General features: G+C 42.5%; 1 long non-coding RNA gene across 3 annotated transcripts; it reads right to left on the minus strand.

Annotated features, from left to right (window-relative positions):
- Window positions 1-38: 38 nt before the first annotated feature.
- On the minus strand, window positions 39-17,766 carry LOC125167856 (uncharacterized). Of its 3 annotated transcripts, none has more exons than XR_007152972.1 (8): window positions 17,683-17,766; window positions 16,734-16,817; window positions 10,576-10,906; window positions 9,112-9,158; window positions 8,650-8,802; window positions 5,554-5,687; window positions 1,512-1,651; window positions 144-620 (listed from the first exon to the last, which is right to left on the minus strand). It is a non-coding gene; the product is annotated as an uncharacterized LOC125167856 (long non-coding RNA). The 3 variants fall into 3 exon arrangements; XR_007152973.1 differs by lacking the exon at window positions 1,512-1,651 and adding an exon at window positions 10,085-10,389; XR_007152971.1 differs by lacking the exon at window positions 1,512-1,651 and having other exon boundaries at window positions 39-620.
- Between the last annotated feature and the right edge of the window lie 4,902 nt (window positions 17,767-22,668).

Here is a 22,668-nt window from a genome sequence, read left to right on the forward strand (position 1 = left end):
GACACATTTCACTTGCCTACATCTTAATAAATGTGTATGCAAGCCTTGGTGGGTGAAGCTTTTTTCTTTAGATCATTATAAAAACAATTTACGTGCTTGCTAGAACAAACTCACAACACGATCTCATTTGATCTTAACACTAATGCTGTGACGTAAGTGGGGCTGGTAGTATTATCCCCATTTTACACGTGGTAGGACTGAGACTCTAGGCTTCCACAAAAATCTAGAAGTGGAGCAAGCAGTGCATGATGACTGAGGTCTTTGGCTTTGAGTTACTGTGTCTTATTCAGCAAATACTGGGTTTCTAACACATGCCAGGCACAGAGCTGGGCTCTGTGGGTGCTTCGGGGGCTCAGACTGACCCCACCCATTCATCAGGCAGCAGAGTATGTAATCCAGGTCACAAGACATCTCTCCGTGAGCACAGAATAGGTCGGTCAGCGACACTCCGCTTTTAAAGTTTAGAGCTACAGACGCAGGCACGCTCCCCTGTCTGTTTCTGAAAAGATGTGCAATTTTCAACCATCTGAGTCCTCCCAAGCCAGAAAGGCAATTCAGTGGAAGGCTGGTAGGATGCAGTTCACTGGTGAGGTTGTTACCATGCCTTTTACAACTCTTCACTGTAAAGAAGACAACAGTTTCAGGCTTTGATATCATTGGCCTCAATTTCCTGGTCTATAAAAGGGAGACAGCAGTGAGAAAGCACTGAGGAGAAAGATCATTCTTGGTTTTAATTTTAATGAGTGCACATTAAGTCTAAATGCCAGTGACTTATCTAAAGGAAAAAGCTTGACTGCCTTCGTTAACACAGGAGTCTGTTACTATCACTTATAAAAACCAAGAAAGGTATTGGCATGTTTTTTCATAGCAAGAGGCATTTTTTTCTAGAGAGCATCAGCAGGCAGTTTTGCCACATCTCATAGCATGATTTCAGCAGCACCCTCGCCACCTGATTCCAAAAGATAGTTCCCTCGCGTTCTAGAGCCGTACAGAGCTGGGAGGGCTTACCCTATGAATCTTGTGTTTTGTGGGCATGTAGTTACTTTTCATTTCAGTTTTAACTCTCTTAGAAAAACCAAAGGATACCTCTTTTTCTGAGATTGGACAGAAGGAAGGAAAAATGGCTACAAGATGTTTTGAGGCCCCAAGGAAGGAAGCGTAGGCAAAACAGGAGGAGATAAGGTCACTGTGCCTGTGTTTGTCCCAGTTGCCCTCAGATGGGTTCTTAGCCCTCCCCTGTTGTCTGAATGACAGACTGGGTTTCTAAGGCTCCCAGGTCAGCTGACCTCTGCCTGCATTTAATATGAGGTCACTGAGAGGAGAGTAAAGGTGAGAGATGGCAGAAAACAAGGTAATTTGTTTTCTGTCTCCGTAGCTGCATCTTCCCCTTAAGGGCCCATCTCCCACTAGGTGAGTATAGCTCCAGCCATCTTGCCTCTTCCCCTGGTCCCAGCGGCTCCAGGAGGCCATGGCCTCTGCCATATTGTTCATCTCTGGGTTATTTCACTCACCCTAGTAGGCTCTTCCATCACCCGTGTAACCAGTTTTCTATATTAAATTCCTTCTGTTTGAAATCTTTAGAATGTTTTCTGTTTTCCTGATTGGACCTTGACTGATACAATCATCCATCAGGGGAATCAAGAATTAAGCACTGTGAGAAAAATGTAGAACCAATGTGGGGAACAGATAGCATGATGCTTCTTGATTTTTAATGTAAATATGCATTTGGGGGAATATTGTTAAAAATGCACACTCTGATGCAGTAGGTCCAGGGTAGACCTCAGATTTTGGCATTTCTTGTAAGGTGATGCTGATGCTGCTGGTCCATGAACAGCATCTGAGTAGCACAGAAATAGAGGATTAGGAAAAGCTGAATGGAAGTGGGGGAACTTCCCTGACACCAACTTAATTTAGTCTGAATCTATAAGGACCCTGTCAGCGTTGTGTGGTAACCTCATCCAGCCACTCTCAGCACCTTGGGAAGAAAAGCAGAGAGGACAGACACGGGAGTGAGCCTCATGGAGGAACATCAAGAAGTCAAAGATCCTAAAACACCAGAGAAAGCAAACGGAGTTGTCCCATTTGAGATCTGAGCCTTTGTAATGGGTTGAGCCAAGACCAGCGATCCGAGAGGTCAAAAGAATGTAGGAAATGATGTGGACCAAAAATAAAGTCAAGGAGTTGGCAGTTAGGGGGACGATGAGTTTGGATTCTTGACAAAGGAAAATTTTCAAGTGATGGTAAATGATGTCTCAGTTGGGACAACTACAAAAAGGAGTCAGAATAGCGTGGAGCTAAAGATCAATAGACTCGGGAGAAGTAGAAAAACCATGAGGTCAGGGAACAAAAGGCAGAAGCATCAATGTGGGAGGTAAAGTCTTCACGTTAGAGGGGGTCAGGTTACCAAAGTTCTGTATAAAGTCAAAGCTCCACCACAAGCTTGTAGAGTACAGGGTAAAACTGAGAGCCAGGATATTCTGACACTAACTGGAATGCTATGTGCCTACACATTTTTTTCTTCTTACGAAGTTCTAGATTCTCAAAGGGATCTGTGACCCGCAAAAGGTTAGAAATCGCTGTTGAGAGTAGCAGTGTGAGCCATGTTGGCAGTCACTAAGGAATATAAATGTTCGTTATGAGGGGTCCTTGAGAAAGAAAGAAGAGGACAGAAAAACTTCTCCCGTGTAGATTTCCAAAAGAGATCTTCGTGGTCAACCACTATCAATGACGTCACCAGTGGGTGAAAAACCAAGAGTTAATTCCTGATGGTTAGATCAGGCCAGCAGCACCTGAACCCACTGGTCAATCAGAGCAAAAAGAGATGGATATTATATGCCTCCTGGTGTGATTAATAAGAAACAATGTCAAGGAAATATTCTTGTCAAAACAATCTAACCTAAAACTCTAGATTTAACTCCCTGTCAACAGTAAGCACAGGGAGGAGAGAAACATGTTAAACACACTGCTGAGAAGCAATCACCAAAATCTAGAACGGGGGAGACTACAGGACAAGTGACCTAGCATTTTTCAATGAATAAATAGCAGGAATTGAAAACAAGGAGGTGGAAACTGTTCAGATTTTGTTTAATGCTTATTTATTTATATTGAGAAAGAGAATGAAAGGGGAGGGGCAGAGAGAGAGAAAGGGAGACAGAATCCCAACCAGGCTCTGTGCTGTCCGTGCAGAGCCCAACTTGGGGCTCAAACTCATGAACAGTGAGACCATGATCTGAGCTGAAATCAAGAGTTGGACATTTAACCAAGTGAGCCACCCAGGTGCCCCACTGTTAATAGATTTTAAAACTTAAGAGACGTAACAAACCAAATACAATGTGTGAGTCTTATTAGTATCCTGACTCAAATCAAATTAAAAAAACATTGATGTGGGGCGCCTGGGTGGCTCAGTTGAGTGTCCGACTCAGCTCAGGTCATGATCTCACAGTTCATGAGTTTGAGCCCTCATTGGGCTCTGTGCTGACAGCTCGGATCCTGGAGCCTGCTTCAGATTCGGAACTGCCTTCCTGTCTCCCTCTCTCTGCCCCCAACCAACTCATATTCTGTCTCTCAAAAATAAATAAAACAAACAAAAAAAAAACATTGATGAGACAATTGACTAATGACTGGCTGGATATTTGGTTTATTTAAGGGTTACATGGCATTATGGCTATATTTTCTAAAAAGAGCCCTTATTTCTTAGGGATAAATTCTGAATTATTTATAGATAAAATGGTAAGATGTCTTGGAGTTCCTTTAAAATAATCCAGTGGTAGTGATGGTTGGAGGGGTCTTGGGGGTATAGATCAATCAAGATTGTCTCTAAATTGATATTTGTTGAAGCTGGGTCATGGGTACATGGGGATTTGTTGTACTTCTATCTCTACTTTCGTGATTACTTGAAATTTTCTACAATACAGCCACAATTAATGGTTTACGAGTAGGTTATGTATGGTAAGTACTGACCTAGAAATAACAACATCGGACAAGGTATACCACTTTACTGGATAAGGCTATGGAAAAGGTGAGGAAGCAAAAAGGAAGATTAATGAAGAGAATTTCTCTGGAGTGTTGTGAAGGGACCTAGCAGAGGGTTCCACGGAAGAGACAATCTGGTGGTAGCGGTGGTGATGGGTCAGAGTCCGTGGGAGGAGAAGGGATTGTCATAGAGAAAGGTGACTGGAAGCAGTAAAGAAGGGGGACCTTCATAAGACTGACAGATGCAAAAAGGCCATTTCTTTCTGGGGGGGTCTGGGCTGGATCCACAGAAGAAACACACCAATTTTCCTGGGAGCTGGAAGGGTTATTAACTCACCTCTGGGGTCTGTTTTTCTGTAACGCTCCAGCCAAGGATCTTTGACAACAGGAAGGTTGTTTATATTTCTCCCCGCCACCTAGCCACAACACACACACACACACACACACACACACACACACAGAACTAAAGAAGATGAAAGAAAGAAAGAAGAAAAAAGAATACCGAGCACAGTGCCCACAATGTAAGGCAAATGTGCCAGCATCATCAGCCATTAGACCTGATAGAACTCCCGCTGTGCGCACAGCCAGCTGGAGGCCCTGGGGAGCAGTTACACAGCATGAGGAAGACACACAGCCTTAGCACTGGAGGCGTTTACATTGGGAACATTCTAGAAGAGAATTTCCTCCATTCTTGCTGCTAGGAGAGAGAAAGTAGACCAAATTTCCTATTTACCCAGCTAGATACAAAAGGCACCAGAACCACTCTTTCCTCCTCCCCCTTCCTTTGAAACTTTCAGAGATACCAAGCTTCACTGAGAAATGTCACAGATAACAGTCATAGCCCGAGGCATGGGGTCTGGGACCAGAAGTCTCCAGTTCTGTATCTGCCACAGCATCACATAGCGATCACTAAGGTGCCACTGCCTTGGCCCAGGGGGACAAGGGAGCCAAGAAAACAGAAATATTTTTTTTAAATAGCAAATGTCAGGTAGATTATCTGCTAGAGGAAGTTAGTCCTCCGGGGAGGACTATGGAGCAGATGCCAGAATCCTCCGGGGGTGGTGGGTGAGGGAAGGGTGTAGTTAACCATTACACTTACTACTTGGCTAGTGGGCATGCACAGAAAAGAAAGAGAAAAAATAGTAAGTGGTGTGGGTTGAAAATCGTTGAGAGCACTGTTCCTGGGGGGGGGGGGTTTTCATTCAAAGACTTATAGAAAATACTGATGTAGGTATAAGTGTGCGGGGAGAGAAGCACCACCAAGAGATGGGAAGGTGGCAGCAATAAAGCTAAATCAATGAAGCCAAGGCTGTGTGAAAAGGTCCACATTTCGGGGCGGGGGGGCATTGCGAGTCAGATGGAATGGTAATCAAAGACGATGGAGTTCAAGGTTGCTGAGCTGGGGCAGGGTTGGGCAGGATGTTGTAGGAGCTCCTGTTCAAAGCCTAGCAAATTTCACATCTGTGAAAGCCTCCATTTCTAGACCCAGTGATCTCATTACCACAAAATTGAAGATGAAACACAATAGTCACTGCTTTTTTCCTGATACCCAAGAACTGCACCAGTTTAGTGAAATCTCACCTGGAGCCCTTTTCTAGTGATGGTGCTGGGAGTCGGCAGACACATAGTTTGAGTAGTATCCACGAGAGCATCCAAATGGCAAGGAGCACCTGGTGGGCTGCTGGGTTCCTGGTGGGCTGCTGGGTTCCTCGTCTCTGTGCAATCAACATAAATACGTGGTCTTTTATGGTTTCAATAATCATTCAGGTACATGCCTGGCTGGTGGTCCAGAATCTCTTTCCATAGGGCTCTTCCAAACAATTGTCTAAGAACCGTAGGAAACATCATCAGTCTGGAGTGGGGGGAGCAAGGATTGCTTGAGCACCGTCAGTAACTACGGGCATTTCTTTTAAAGAAAAAAAATTTTAATGTTTATTTCTTTTAATGTTTATTTATTTTTGAGACAGAGAGAGAACACGAGTGGGGGAGAGGCAGAGAGAGAGAGAGGGAGACACAGAATCTGAAACAGGCTCCAGGCTCTGAGCTGTCAGCACAGAACCTGAGGTGGGGCTCGAAATCACAAACCGGGAGATCATGACCTGAGCCGAAGTCGGATGCTCAGCCGAATGAGCCACCCAGGTGCCCCAGGTATTTCTTGCCTATAGCATTACTGGTGAAACTTGACCTTGCTTAGTGTTTAGATATTTATCTAGATTCACATCTCAGGATGGCTGCCGTGGGGCTCCAGAACCAGGCTGTGAAGTTAAAACGTGCTGAATTGACCGTCACAGCTCCTTTCTAGAGTACAATCCCGTTCCAGGAGCATGTAGAACTGCTCCAGTATGTGCCACCTTACCAGCCTCTTCCCTCACTCTCTCTTCAAGGACCACTCAAAACCAGACTAGGTCTAGCTATGCCCTTTCCCAGAACACTGGCCTCTGCCATACTAGAGAAGCCGGCATTTGAAACAGCCCTTTCATTGGGCAACCAGTTGACTCTTGGGAGAGAGCATTGCTGCACATACAAGTGGAAGATAGCTGAGATTCTTTCTGAGGTTCTGTGATTCATTCACAAATACCTCATGTGTCATGACTGTGCCAGGTGGGGAGACAAAAATGATTTATGAGCCCAAGGAACCCACAATGCAGAGAGCCTGAGGGGGTAGCGGGAGTCATGGCAGAATCTGTGCAGATACTCTGAAGACCCACAAAAAGACAGCTAACCCAGAATGAGTGGATCAGGAAAGGAAGCCAGAAGGTCTTGAAGAGGTTTTCTTTGCCTGAAGCATTTTGCCTTCAAAACCAAGAGGGAGAATGGAAGCTGAGTCTCGAAGAGGTTTTCAAAACCAAGAGGGAGAATGGAAGGCAAAATGCTTCAGGCAAAGAAAAATGAATATATCAAAAGCGTGAAGGAATGTGCAAAACTATAGACAATAGCACGCATCAGGGTTCAGTTTGGAAGTAGCATAAAGGGTAATATGCCAAGGAAAGCTAAGAGATAAGCCTGGTGACAGAGGCAGAGCCCATGAGAGCCTTATGGACCACACTAAAGGGTGTGGAGTGTCCCAACAGGATTTTATAAGAGGTAGGGACATTATCAAGCTCATATTTTACAAAGATCCCTGGGGACAGTGTGCAGACAAGGCCAGAGGATGTTCAAGTCTATAATCTAGACAAGAAAGAATAGAAGAGGGGAAAGCAAGGGAACTAGAAATAATGAAAGTTCAGGGCACAGAGAAATTCCAGGCCTTATGAGCCTGAGAAGCAATTTGTTGTTGTTGTTGTCGTTTTTAATTTTTTAATTTTTTTATTTATTTTTGAAGGAGAGAGAGAGAGAGCATGAGCGGGGGAGGAGCAGAGAGAGAGGGAAACACAGAATCCGAAGCAGGCTCCAGGCTCTGAGCTGTCAGCACAGAGCCTGACACGGGGCTCAAACTCACGGACTGGGAGATCATGACCTGAGCCAAAGTCAGAGGCTCAGCTGAATGAGCCACCCAGGCACCCTGCCTTAGGAGCTATTTGTAAAGCTAGGCAGACTCAGTGTTGGCTATGTGTGCCATCTTTATCTCATTATGTCAGAATATTTAGGCTTAAGTCTGGGAGAATATGAACTCCAATGTAATGGGTAGATATTCTTCCCAGCAATTTTCACCTAGATATACATTGAGGTCAGAGGTCATTCTTTCCCCCAGAACAGGTAGCGCTGTCTCTCTTCTCACTCTCCTCTGTGATATGAGACCTCACACATACTTCCAGTCTCTGCAGCAGGGCATAACAATAAGAGTTACTATATTCACAGAGCAAGTTTTATACATGTGGTTCATTGAATCCTCCTTCCTCACATTTTTTCCAGGAAGCAATTGAAGCTAAAAGGTTACATGACTTAACCAAGACTCCACAGTTAGTAAGTGGCAGAGTTGGAGCTTGAGGTTAGATCTCTTGGACACTCTTCCCCTCTATACACTCTGCTACTTGATACTCATTTGCTTATTATGTGTCTGCCTCACTCTACTGGATTATAAACTCTTTGAGACCGTGGATTGTGCCTCATTTTTCTTTCTATCCTGGTACTTTGCTTAGGGCCTGACAAAGGCATTAACTTCTGAATGAATGAACTTTGTGGGAGGTTTTAAAGAAGTCATAAAAACATAAGGGAAGGGAAGCAAAAATAATATACAAACAGGAAGGGGGACAAAACCTAAGAGACTCTTAAATATGGAGAATAAATAGAGGGTTGCTGGAGGGGTTGTGGGGGGGGGATGGGCTAAATGGGTAAGGGGCATTAAGGAATCTACTCCTGAAATCATTGTTGCACTATACGCTAACTTGGATGTAAATTAAAACATAAATAAATTATTAAAAAATTAAAAAATAAAGAAGTCATAAAAGGTTGATCACCCAGACTATGTATAAAGAAGGAAGGGGAGTATTATTGCCTCTTACTTGGGTACAGTTGGCATATTGGCATTAAGTTGTACATATGATTCTCAAGTCCTTTTAACACCAGCCAGTAGAACTTCCCCCCTCTTTCCTGAGTCACTGCCCAAATGGCAGCAGTTAAGAAATGTCAGGGCACAGAATTCTAGCCAAATGCTTCAATTTGCTGCACTCCAGGGATAGCTGTGCATGACCTATTTATTAGAGAACTAGACCAGACCACTGTAGTGGTCCTGCTTACCTTGAGGGCAAATCTGTGGGCAGGCTCAGCATTGGGTTACATCACAGGCTTTCATCTGCCAGTGAGCCTCTGACCAGGGGAACGTCCCGGAAGCATGTAAGCAGCACACAGGGCATATGCCGCCTTTAACTATATCACGTGCTCTGGCAACACCTTTGGGAATTAGAATAAAGTGACTTTGGGAAATGTTGGCCAGTCAATGGGGACCTTGCCTACAGCCCAGGAAGACAGCCCCAAGGAAGAGTCAGTGAGGGGATTCAGTTCCATCCCTCCCCCCCACAAAATTCCCAGGACATTCACGAGATCCACCGAAAGCCAGACCTATTTGAAGAGGCATATCTCTTGAAAAAGGAACATTCCCTGAAGCCCGGGGTTTTCTAGCAGCCTAAACACAGCAAAACTTGAGGTGCTGGCGTTTTGCATGCTTAACTTCCTGTTTCTAAAGGAAAAGAGAGACTTTACCAAGACTTTGTGGCTGTCAGGCTGTTCCCTCCAGTCTGGTGACTTCACTGTGGATGAATCAGAAACATATGGATCAAATTTCCTCCTAAAATACACTTCGGTTTGGCAATTAAAAGAAAATGTGTACGATATAGCAGATTTGGTGGCCACCAGCCCTGCAAGAAGGGGGTGGCCAAAATTATCATAACTATTTATTGAAAGAAAACTTGATTGCTAATGGGCACAGAAGAAACCATGGCAAAAACTGGCAAGAGATTTGTGGATGGCGCATCTTGGCTTCTGAAGCTTGTAAGCAAAGACAGGGTGTTTACAAAGATTCTAGTGGAAATGTGCTCTTGAATTTGGGTTTAGAAACATTGACTTAGAAGTTATAAAGAAAGATTCTTTTAGGAAAAGAGGTGCTACAGATTGGAATGAGATAGACCTAAAAACTCCTTCTAACAGACTGACTATTCTACTGTTTAATGAAATTAATACGGCAGTACAGCTTGTCAATAAGCAGAAACCCACAGAAACCAAAAATGTATACACAGGAAACATAAAAATGCTTGTAATAGTTCTTAGCAGAGGCAATTGAACACATGAAGAGCGAGAAACATCTTAATAAACCAATTTGGCAATTTATAGTGATTTATCCACAAGCAGGGCATCATATGAATTTTTCATTTTTTTTTTTCAGCGTTTATTTATTTTTGGGACAGAGAGAGACAGAGCATGAACGGGGGAGGGGCAGAGAGAGAGGGAGACACAGAATCGGAAACAGGCTCCAGGCTCTGAGCCATCAGCCCAGAGCCTGACGCGGGGCTCGAACTCACGGACCGTGAGATCGTGACCTGGCTGAAGTCAGACGCTTAACAGACTGCGCCACCCAGGCGCCCCTGAATTTTTCATTTTTTAGTGTCACTTTCCTGGGTAGGATTCATCACAATGACATTCATTTATTCATTCGTTTATTCTTTCACTAGTAACTTACCTAGGACCTATTCCAGATGCCAAATGCTGAGCCATGCTCTGGGATTTGGGTGTCTTATACAAAGATGTCCACGACACTGACTCTTCCCTCGTGTAGTTTGTAGCAAAACACACAAATAAATCTTTAGCTATCTGTGTGCAAATTGTTATGTACTTGATCCTGTACCATCACAGTTTAGCAGAGTAGTTAGGCACAAAAACTTTGTAAATAGATTTGCATTTGACCTTGAGTTCTGCTGCTTACAAGTTGGGTGACCTTGAGTAAGTTATTTCATCTCACTGGGTTTTAGTTCTTTCATTCGACATCTGAAAAAAGGTAATACCTGCCTCATCAAACTGATGTGAGGAGAAATTCCCTGCAATACAGCACCGATACTAAACTTTGATTTAGATACCAAATTTGGGATTAGTCAGATTTCAGTCCAAGAAACAAATTCTTTGCTCTGAATACTCCAGATAAAAGCGATTTAATACAAGGAATTGGGCACTTACAAAATTATTTGATGATGGGGAGGAGCAAGAGGCAGGGACCCACATCTGGGCTTAACCAGTCTCCAACGTAGCTGGGACGCATCAGAGATCAGGGTGCATTGGCTGATCACACTGCTGGGACTGATGTATGGTCCCCCCAAAGCCATTGTCCCGACAGGAATGCTGAATTTGCCTGCAGCTACTGTCTCTCATAGCAGAAACATTAGCAGAAAAATAGTTTTCCTCTTTTCATCTTCAAAATTGTGTGGGAGTGTATTTATTTGGTGTTTTAGTGCTTCCAGGATCCTAGTTGCCAGGGAATCAGCCAATGTAATTTTTAGCTTTCTAGCCCCTGTAACACAAAAAGGAACATAGAAATTGATGGAAGTAAGTATTGCGTGCCAGCTGACCATGTCCAAGATTTAAAGTACTTACCACAGTGTTAACATACAAGAAGGGCTTGAATGTTAACTATGATTATGATAGATACACAAATCTAAGTCAGCATTCATAAACTATTATTCTAAGAAGTGAAGGTAGTCCATATCATATTTTCCTTCTCCACTGTGTCTAAAGCATATAATCAGGGAAATTAGATTTTCCATATCTGAAGCACAGGTAAATTGAATGCTCTGTCAAAGGTCTAGCCTAGTTGTTCTGATCTCAGTTCCCCAGTGCAGCATTTTGTTTTTTATTTTTTAATGTTCATTTATTTTTGAGAGAGAGCGAGCCTGCGCGCGAGTGGGAGAGGGGCAGAGAGAGGGAAACAGGATCTGAAGCGGGCTCTGCACTGACAGCAGCGAGCCCAACGCGGGACTCGAACTCACATACCGCGAGACCATGACCTGAGCACAAGTCGGACACTTAACTGACTGAGCCGCCCAGGCGTCCCTCTAATGCACCATTTGATAACAGCTCCAAAGGAGAAAGTGTGGTAAGATGGTAGATGATGAAATTTCAGATTACTCTCTTTTCAAAAAAAGAAACAAACCCTCTTATCTGATGTGATAAAGTAGGTTCTGAAGAAAATGAGTAATTATAGCAGGGATGTAAATAAAACTCAAGCTTTGTCCAGAGTGTTGACATGGGACCGTTTTCCATCTCGCATACAGTGGCATGAACAAAAAGATGAAGGTGGAGTCAGTTTTTAGTTTAGCTTTTTTTCTTTTTCCAGTTTTTCACTATACTTTGGTTTTCTATTTTTGTTGGTTTTTGAATTGGACTTTTAGCTGATTTGTCCTGTACAGCTTTTGGAAGCTTTCAGATTGAATGATGCTATTTTCCAGGGTTTGATGAAGACTAATGCATCATATTTAGATGGTTCCAGTTATTCAGTAAGGTCATGTTACTTTGCAACTAGTCAATCATATCCTAGAGAACTCGGAATGAGGTTGGCATAAGAAAGATGGGGTTATTTTTATTGTAACAGCAGATGAACTTAGAAAGTGAAAGGGGCCAGTGGAAGAGCCAGAAAGACAATGGACAGATGCCCCAACAGCCTATTCCTCCTCACCCCCTCCCAACAACACACAAGAAATTTTTCCAAGTCACTTTTTACATATGCCTTGACTATTGATTCATCAAAGATGTCTTCAATGGATTCACAACTCAAACCACATTGCAGTGTTTTTTTTTTCTAATAAAGAAAAGGATTGAAAATGTAAATATAGTATTTCTTCTATTTTTACAAATGAATGCGCTCAATACAAAACACTGTCAGCAGCTAATACTATGTTAATACGCTCAGATCAACTGGTTACACAAGTGAAATGGTAACATTCCCAAATGAAATGTGATCAAATGCTTTCACATGCAGTTTGCCTTCTTCCTCCACTTCTTAGCAGAAAGAGCTTTTTTGGATACATTTTGTCAACACTGACAGAGTAAACAGCTTTTTCAAGAGACTGGAGTGTTTTCCTTCTGATTCATTGTGGATGCCTACAAGAGTACTTCCTTTTAAGTTAAAGCATTTTACAAATTCTTTCTACTGAATCAATTTACATACTTTTATCACCACTGTTTTTTAATAAGTAACTTTTCTTTCTTACTCAAAATTCATTTCACTGCGTCCCAACCTTTCTGTGATGCTTGGAGAAAAGAAGCAGAGTTCATTTAAAACACTCTTGTTTATGATGGATGAAACCACAAACTTTTTGTGATGTTAACCCGCTCACAAAAAGAGAATCTGAACTTCAGAGTATTTTGTGTTTGGAGAGAAGGCACACCAAGGAGAATGGGCTCATTTCAATTCAATATATTATAGGAAGGAAAAGATCAAGGAAGAGCTGGTCTTAAAACTGTCAAAATATGAGAATTTGATGGGAAGAAAGAAGGAAAACAGAGCAGTTGGAAATGCAAAGATAAAAGAGTTGGATCCAGACATGTCTATGTAATTTCCCAGAAATGGAAACTGTACTGGCAATTTGGAAAGAGATATCAAGAAACAATATGCATTAAATGTTGAGTGTTTCTTGTAGCAGTGAACTTGGAAGGCTCTTAGAACACATGGCATGATGGTCTCGTGATTCATCTACATATGGCCTTGTGCTTGGTGACTGACAAAGGGAGAAACCAAGTTTCATAAGGAATTAAACACAGAAGAGGAAGCTAAACACTATTTCAGAAAACGACTCTGAGAAGCTTCTAGGTCAACAGCAGAGTATTAACTAACTCAGCCTATTAAATACACATGGGAGAGAGTAAACAACTCTATTAATAATAATGTGTCATTTCTTCTGTTTTCTTGATGGTGCAACAATTGACTTGTCTAAGGTTGATTACGTAGTTATTGGTGGTTGAGTTTAGGTGCAAAAAGAGTTCTTTCCACAACACCAGTGATTCCCAATCCTGGCTACTTGTCAGAATCATCTCAAGGGCTTTGCAAAAATACAGATTCTTGGGCCCGAGCCCAGGAAATTCTGATTCAGTAGTCTAGAGCAAGCCCTGAGAATCAAATATTTTTTAAGAGGTTCAGATACATGGTCCTCTGGCGGGAAACAATGGCCACAGCTGCAAGCAGGTAGCATGAGAACCGGTGAAGATAAGGGGCCAGGAGAGAAGGGGGTGGAACAGAGGAACAGAAGAAACTGTTGCAAAACTACACCAGCCACAAGTCTCTGAAAATCCTCCCAGATCTGAAAAAATGCTTTGGCGTCACCTGCATTTATTTCTGAGACCCCAGGCCTTCCTAACCAGCCCACCCCCTCCTAGATGGCCATGAGATACTCCTGTGGTTTGAAGCTGTGCTTTCAGAAGTCACAACAACCATGGTAAAATGCCGCTGCCACACCGTGTATCCCCCAAGATGAATTATGATGAGATATTTAGGTCTCCATCAATAAATAATAATAATAATAATAATAATAACAACAACAACAAAGAGGCATTTGGAGCTATGAGTGCCCTGAATGTGGACTTAGCTACTTATGTGACACTTTTTCAAAAAAAAAAAAAAAAGTACGCAATCAAATCAGTGGCACAAATGTATATCAATCCTGGCCACATACATAAATGTTCTTTCTTTCATTCAATATCGCCTCTATCTTTTGTGCTCTATTTCACCACACTGAGCGAAAATATCTGTCCACGAGTCTTTAAGATCTCTCAGAAGCACAAGGGGAATAGTGCATTATCAAATTTTCACCAAAAGTTACCATGGCATTTTTTAGCAGAGTGGATATTATCTTATTTGGCAGGCCATGAAGCTTCCTCACCTCTCTGGGGTCTTCGGAATGTGGTCTCATGATTGGTTTTACAAGAGAAGTTACTAGGGATATGGTGGAAGTTCCAAGAGCGAGTCTATATCCTTACTGCTGGCTGTTCCTTCCTGGGTGGGGCACACACAGAGCACAGGGACCTGTTCTCTGATTCCACAACAGAACTAAAGACAGCAGTTCTGCTGGAAGACTCAGATCCGGGGGCCCGTCCTCGTCATTTTCCGAGTGAGTTCTAGTCCAAGTGTGGACATAAGAAGCAGGGACAAGGAAAGTGGGAGATAGAGCAAGGCTGATAACATGAAGGAGAATAACAATTCTGCATTTTTATCTATTCACCCAACAAATGTCTGTGAACATCTGCTATATTCCAAGTCCAGTGCTAGAGGCCAGGGGGACAGTACCCCAGACAGACATGGCTCTGGCCCCACAGAACTCGCAGACGAACACAAAGCCAACTAAAAAACCGAATCATTTCAAAGTTTTGTAAGAGCTAGGGAGAAAGGGTTTTAGGCAAGGGAAGGGCATAATCTCATAAGTGATTTAATAAGTTTAGACCAGGGGCGCCTGGGGGGCTCAGTCGGCTCAGAGGTCCGACTCTTGGTGTTGGTTCAGGTTGTGATCTCTCAGTTCCTGAGCCTGAGCCCCACATCGAACTATGAGCCTGCTTGGGATTCTCTCTCTCTCCCTCTCTCTGCCCCACCCCTGCTCATGCGCTCTCTCTCTCTCTCTCTCTCTCTCTCTCTCAAAATAAATATAGAAAAAAGTTTAGTCCAGCAGCTGTGTGCCAGCATCAGTGGGACTGAAGAGAGCAGCAAAGAGGCCACTGCAGCCATCCAGATGATAAATGACAGTGACCCAGCCTGGGAGGGCAGCAGTGAAGGGAGAAGACAGACGGAAGTAACTGAACTGCCACCACCAGCAGCCACGTCGTGGATGGACTCTAGCACTTGGTCCTTCGGATGCAGCTCGCATAGGTGATGGGATAAACAGAAGCCTGAAGGGGAAACAGGAGATTTGGAGAGCTTTCATTATGATTCAACTCAGCCTCCTTTACTTTAAAATCCCCGCTTCCAGTTTCACAAACACCTACCAAGTGAGCATCTTGTCTGTGCAGGACGCTGTGCTAGACCTACTGTGAGCTCAAGGATGAGGAAAAAAATGGTACCAGAGCTCACACAGCCCACCTTCAGTGAAGAAGAAATGTCAACTATACATGTAACTAAAATAAAGCAAAAATAAGACAAGAATCAGAGAAAAACCCGAAGGGTCTTGGAGTAAGAGGAGGGATTCAACAGGAAGAGAGGGGACAGGATATCCCAAGTGGAGAGAGCAGGCAGAGCAAAGGCGTGGGGGGTGGGAATCTGGGGTCTGTGCTCAGGAAACAGTCTGTTTGGCTCAAGTGTTGGATTGGCAGAGAGTGAGGCTGAGGGGATACTGATCGCTCAGCCTCCAGTTCCTTCGACATCTTTTGCTGTATTTGTGCAACTTTGTACCTGTATCAAATATTTATATCAAAAGCAAACTCTCACTCGGGAATTCTTCTTCATAAAAAAAAAAATGAAATTCTCCCTGGTGGCAAAATTCTTTCCCCTAGGTTGATAGCACAGAGCTCACATAGTAATAAGTGCTATCAAAATAGATGCTTAGGACGACAGAGCTAAAGCTTAGCTGCCTATTGAGAGAAGCTGCTGATTTCTGACATGATTTGTCTTTCTTATTTGAAAGGATTTGCTTCCTTCCCTTCCCTTCTTCCTTCCCTCCCCTGCCTTCCTTCTCTCCTCCCTCTCTTCCCTTCAAGGAATACTGGAGACATATCAAGGAGCTCAGGCTAACATCCTGAAATTTGGGCTAGACGGGCTTTTTGAGGTTGCTGGTGCTGAGATGTGGCCACAGAGATTTGTCTAGGGAAAGTACATCCTAATCCGTCCACAGACGTTCATGGATTGCTTTGGTGAGCCAAGTAGCTGCTGTAAGAATGGTTATGATTTATTTTCAGGAAGATTTTTTTCTTTGGCTCTTTGACACTGTGACTAAGAACCATCATGCTTTACAGTTTTTAAGAGCCTGTCCTGTGCTCAGCCCTGCACTTCCTTACAACATGGTGGGCTTGTGGGCAGAAAGATGTATGTATGCCCCTGAGAGATCCTCAGATCCCCTCACCACTCAGACTGGTGGGGTGACCACTCATCGGGAAAGCCGCACTGCGTGTGAGTGACTCCTGGGAGATCATCTGGAAGCCAGTATCTGGGGACACACTGCTTTTTTGACCAGTCCAAAGTTTGTCCTTTTTATTGTTCCTTCTTGCCACATAGGCAAGTAACATACAGTATAGAAACAAACATTACAGACAAGGCTATCCAGTCTCTGGAAAGGGCATTCAACATAGGGGGAAATGCATCTCAGGGCTCACCCTGGAGATTTCCGTTCATATTCTGGATGTGAGTATAAAGGAATTTCTCTTACCATTGGATTCTTCCTTCTCTGTTCGTCTTTCAAAGGCACATTTCTCTAGAGAGTGTGTCCCAAATGCCATACGTCTGTGAAGTTCTTTACAAACATTAATAGACAAATGGTTAGTTTATATTAAGCACTCCTGTATTGCTCTGACGTGAGCAGTGAGGAGCCCACGGTTTACATTTTTTGTCTTTCTTTTAAAAAGGAATGAGGAGGGGTGGGAGGGAGGGGAGGGTGGGTAATGGGTATTGAGGAGGGCACCTTTTGGGATGAGCACTGGGTGTTGTATGGAAACAAATCTGACAATAAATTTCATATATTGAAAAAAAAAAGAAAAAAAAATAAACTGAAAAAAAAAAAAAGGAATGAGGAATTATATAGCAGATGATCCAAACTTTTTATGCCAGAAAATGAAGGAGTAAGGAAGAAACCAAGATTTTAAAAAGATTTACATTTGGACCCTTTGTGAGGTAAGTGCAAATGGGCATATGAGCTCACGTCAATCTTTAGAAGGGAAGACAGGCCCCAAGTTTACTTTTTACCTTGAGTTTCCTGCTTCTCTGCCCTGAGCAGACTCCAAAATACTGAACTTATTTATGAGGTCCTAATTTTAAAAAATATACTTATAGTGCCACTAATAACAATAAAAATGGAAATAAGTGTTCGTACAAAAACCCAAGAAGACAGGCCATGTCTGAGTTTCCCATGGCCACGTGTTCAGAATTCTTTACAAATAAAGTCATGTAGAGTCCAAACTCATATTTTGTATATGTATGTTTGTACTTTACACGATCAAATGTCTTGACAACATCAGCTATTGAATTATTCAAAACACTTGGCATTTCGTGTGCTTTTTTGTGGAGTAATCATGGTGTTTGAATATCAGTTCTAACACAGTGTGCAATGAAGACTCTACGTCATGTTCAATGTAGAAGGTAAGTGAAGGTGGCGTAGATACCCGCTGGCCATGAATTCCTCTTCTGCCTTGTACTGTTGTGTGCCCTTCAAACGGTTACACAACTTCCCCGGACATCAGTTTCCTCACCTTAAAAAAGAGCAAATAGTAATAGCAATCTCATAGGTCTGGTATGAGGATTAAATCAGAGTATATATGGGGTGTCTGGGTAGCTCAGTGGGTTGAGTGTCAGATTCCAGCTCAGGTCATGATCTCACGGTTCGTGAGTTCAAGCCCCTCATCTTGCTCTGCTGACAGCTAGGAGCCTGGAGCCTGCTTTGGATTCTGTGTCTCCCTCTCTCTCTGCCCCTGCCCCGCTTACATTATGTCTCTCCCTCTCTCTCTCTCAAAAATAAATAAACATTAAAAAAAATTTAAGGAAAGAAATAAATTAGAGTATGTAAAGCTTAGTGTTTAGTACATTTTAAGTAGTTAATAAAAGCCAACTTTAAGACACACACACACACACATACACACATACTGTATATAGCTGGAAGGAAATCTATATATGTACCATATGCATGTATATTGTATATGGTAAGCAGCGGTTATTTAGAGGTTGTGGGATTACAGGAGATTTTAATTTTCTTTGTTTTCCAAGTTTTCTAGGATGAGTTAATAAGATATTTACAATGTCATAACACCTTTTAAAGGATATAATGCAGGACAAGTGATTTATTAGGACAGTTATGGCAGGAGCAAAACCACACGTTAGCTTCCATGCCTTAAAAAAGGACAAAAAGTGAAAAGGTAAATCTTCAACACAGCTGTTACTAAACAGCAGAGATCTCAAGGGATTAAAAGCTGGAAATGAGTAGAAGCAGCCCCAAAATAAAAGGAGCAGGGCTGCCAAAGACAGTGGGGGGTAAGACCCAAAGACCCTCAGTTCAATAAGCACTTCCAACAGATCCTCTCCAAGGCACGGGACATTTTCAAATTGCCCCAGAATAGGCTTTTCTTGGAAAGTGTACCTAAAAAGATTCAGAAAATGAAGAACCACAGGCATACAAGCACTAAGGAAAAACAGAGAATCAACAACTGATTAAAGTCCCATCCAATTTTTTTTTTTCTAAGAGTGAAGTCACATCAAAGAGCTCAAAACAAATAGATGAAGGTGGGAACCTCATTCCCAGCAGTTTCCGTTACATTTGGGCACAGGGTATGTGAATTGTTGGTGAGAAATCCATTTCTGTCTGCCTGTATATCTTGTTGCATTCGCAAGTCTCTGCAGTAGCCTTCAACAAGGGAGTTTCAGCCTCTCTTGCTATGCGTTCAGGCATCTTCTGGTCTCTTTCTGAGGTTCTGCCATTGCAGTCAAAACATTCTGAGAACTCTAGCTTTTGGTTAAAGTGATTCTCATGACGAAGTCAAAAGAGAGCCAGAAGGGTTTGCTGTTCTGCCTGTGCCCCTCTCTGGGGTATTTATATCATTTGCCGGTTTTACCAAAAATAGAAGTTGTTCTGCCATTTACTGGAAGGGTATCACTCCTTCCCTTCCCTTCTTTCCCTCCCCTTCCCTCCCCTCCCCTGCCTTTCCCCTCCTTCACCCTCTCCTCCCCTCCCCTCTCCCTCCCCTCTCCCTCCTCCCCTTCCCTCCTCTCTCCCTCTCCTCCCCTTCCCTATCATCTTTTCTCCTACCCTCTCTTTTCTTCCCCCCTCCGTCCTTTCCTTTCTTTCCCACAGTCCTTCTTCCTCTCTCTCCCTCTCCCTCTCCTGCCTTTGTTGCTTCCTTCCTTTCCCCTATGCATGTATATGCATTTAGTAACTTTATCAACCACCTATTGTGTGGCATCCATTGCACCATGAATATAAAGATACTGTAAGGCATGGCCCGGGCTGATATTACATTTTCATTGTCTTTGTTTTGGCCCCCAATTACATTCTAGTATCCAGGCAGTCACTCCTTTTTATTAAGCGTCTGTTACGTGTCTGGCACTTTCATGGATCTTATTTTACTTAATTCCATCGTCCACCCAGAGTTAGGTATTACCATTCCTATAACACAGATGATTGAATTTAGTTAGGCTCAGAGGGTTTAAATATCTAACCCAGGGGCACTCAGTTCTTAGGAGGAGGAGTCAGAAATTCATTCTGATTTTTCTGCTTCCAAGTTCAGTGAGTTTTCTGCTCAGCCTCCATACTGATGTGAAGGACCAAAACATACTTTTATGTTTTTGTGTTTTTTATACTGCACTGCACATGCAGTGTGGACAAAAAATACTTGTATGGAAGTAGGTCTCGATTGTATTAAAATGGTCTGCATGATTTATTTATTCTTTCATGTGCTTATACTTGGCAGCACTGTTCAGAATTTTCACATGTATGTGCATTGTTCAGATACAGGAAACTGGTCAAGGTTTTACCACTTATGTTCAGAGAGCAAGGTGAATAACCTGGGACCCACCCTGAGCTGAGACAGATCAGCAGACATATAAACACCAGTAAGGGCTTGTATGGGTTCTGAAAGCACGCTTCCCTTGATTGGAGCTGGTTACAGAGGACACAAAGGAGGGAAAAATCTTCAGTGTCCAAATAAGGATAAAAATTACTCTTGAAATCATAATAGAGAGGCGGATTCTTTTTAATTTGGGGAAATTTTAAAAATGTCTAAAATGCAAAAAAAGTAATCTGACAAATATCCGTGTACTCATCGCCCGGAGATGAAATCTGTACACATTTTGTTATATTAGTTTCAAGATTTTTTAGAATGAAATTTATAAACATTTTAAAGTTGGAATCTCTTGTGCCTTCCATCGCCAATCCAACCTCCTCTCTGACTCCACTCCGGTAGGCACCATCAAAGTCTGGTTTCCAATCCACTCTTCGTTCAGTTCCATGAATACATGTGTTTTCATGAACAATTCATACTATTGTCTTGTGTTTATTATAAAATATACATAGGGTGTCAAACTGCTTATAGCATTTTGAAACTTGCTTTCCTCCCCCTGAGACATCACTATGTTTTTGAGTTCTGTGTTGGAATATAGAAATCTAGTCCATTCTTTTAAGTGGCTGTATAGTATTTTTTTATATGAATAAAATAGTTTATTATGCCTTCTCCTACTTCTGTTGATGGATGCAAAGATTGTTACAGATGATACTGCGATAGAAGTGCTCACACAATTCTAGTCCTCATAAATGCATTCAAGTTCTTGTAAGGTGTTTACCTAGAAACAGAGTGGCTGAGTGGTATGCTAGAGGCATGCTTCACTTTACCACATGTTGACAAATTACTCTCTGAGATGGTTGTGCCAATTTATACTCTCACTGCCAGTGCATTTAAGTGGCTGCTTCTCCATACCTTATTCTTTTCTTTTTTTATGTTTATTTACTTTTGAGAGAGAGAGAGACAGAGTGTGAGCAGGGGGTGGGGAGGGGCGGCGAGAGAGGGAAATACAGAAACCCAAGCAGGCTCTGGGCTCTGAGCTGTCAGCCCAGAGCCCCACGCGGGGCTCCAACCCAGGAACCCTGAGATCATGACCTGAGCAGCGCTTAACCGACTGAGCCACCCAAGCGCCCCTCCGTACCTTTTTCAACACTGGTTATTGGCAGACTTAAATCTTTGCCAATCTGCTAGCTAAGCAAGGTCATCTTCTTATTGTTTGCATTTCCCCAATTTACTAGTATAATCTAGTGCTTTTTCATGTTTATGGGCCATTAAGTTTCTTCTTTTGTGAAGTGCCCAGTCATGTGCTTTGCCAACTCCTACTGGGTTATTTGTAGAGTTTTTTCTTATTAACTTATAAGAGAAATCCATTCTGGATATGAATCATCTAGCTGTTATGTGACCATTGCAAACATCTTTTCTTTAACCATTGTCAAGTTAATCATCACATTTTTTTTTTTTTTTCTGTAGGAAGGCCATACAAGGTCAGTTCCAAATGGGTGAGGGCTTTTTGTTTTCTTTAATCCAATGCAAGATGCCATACATAGTGTCTGCAATTAGTTGAAAATCGAGATTTGAGCAAAAGCTCTCCTACAAAGGCCTTCGAGGTTCTTCCCCAAATCTGAAGAGTAACCCCCTCTTAACATCTTGGGAGTTAGATGGAGACAAACACACGCTATACATCCAACAAGAGAAAACAAGAGAAATAGATTCTCCTTTAATAAACCAGTACCTGAGCAGGATCTAGACTTCTCAAAACAGCCTCACGGTAATTTGAAAGCAGTTTCTGTAAGTGACATTTATCATTTTGTGAATACTGTTTTTAGCTCAGATTTAAAATTTTAACTTTGACTAATGGAGTCCTTCTAATTTTTCCCCCTCTTACTAAGAACAGGTTTCAATTATGTAATTATGGTTAAAGAGGTCTGAAGAGTTTTTACTCTTATGCCTGCCCCCTGATTGGATAATGGTTTGCAATGACTGGTTGAGAGCTGTGGAAACACAAATATGAGGCCAAAGGCTTGGATATCTGTATAAATATTTACAAATACGCTTGACTATAAACTCTGTGAGGTGAAGGCCAATGTTTACTATATTCATGATGGTTATATATCCTCAGCATTCTGCTCAGTTGCTAATCCTAGTTAGTGGGCATGCGCTGAACATCCCCAGCTCACAACTACTTGTTAAATCCTAAGTCTGTCTTAGACACTTTGTGTTCTGTGAGCTTGGTGTAATCAGAGTGACCGCTATAGACAAAAGTCCCCACTCTCATGAAGCCTCCATTGTAGTGGCAGGGAGAGAGGAGTTAACGTGGAATAGTGGGGTAGGGCAGCAGTGTTTCTGTTGTAGAGACTGTGGTCTGAGAAGCCTCTGGAGAAGGGGGCATAGTGATATCAACAGCATTTGCTAGACAAAGATAGAAACAGTCACAGAGATACATTGAGATGTATAAAAGCAGTGTCAGGGCTCCAGAACAATGACTTCCAATTCAGAAGGTAAGTTCTGCCTATGTATTTTGATTTGGGGCAGTTTATAGGAGTACTGAAAAAAAAAAATGACTGAAACATTGATTTTAAATTAGAAGGAGCTAATGCATTTGTA

The sequence above is a fragment of the Prionailurus viverrinus genome, chromosome B3, assembly GCF_022837055.1.
Source record: "Prionailurus viverrinus isolate Anna chromosome B3, UM_Priviv_1.0, whole genome shotgun sequence".
NCBI lineage: Eukaryota > Metazoa > Chordata > Mammalia > Carnivora > Felidae > Prionailurus > Prionailurus viverrinus.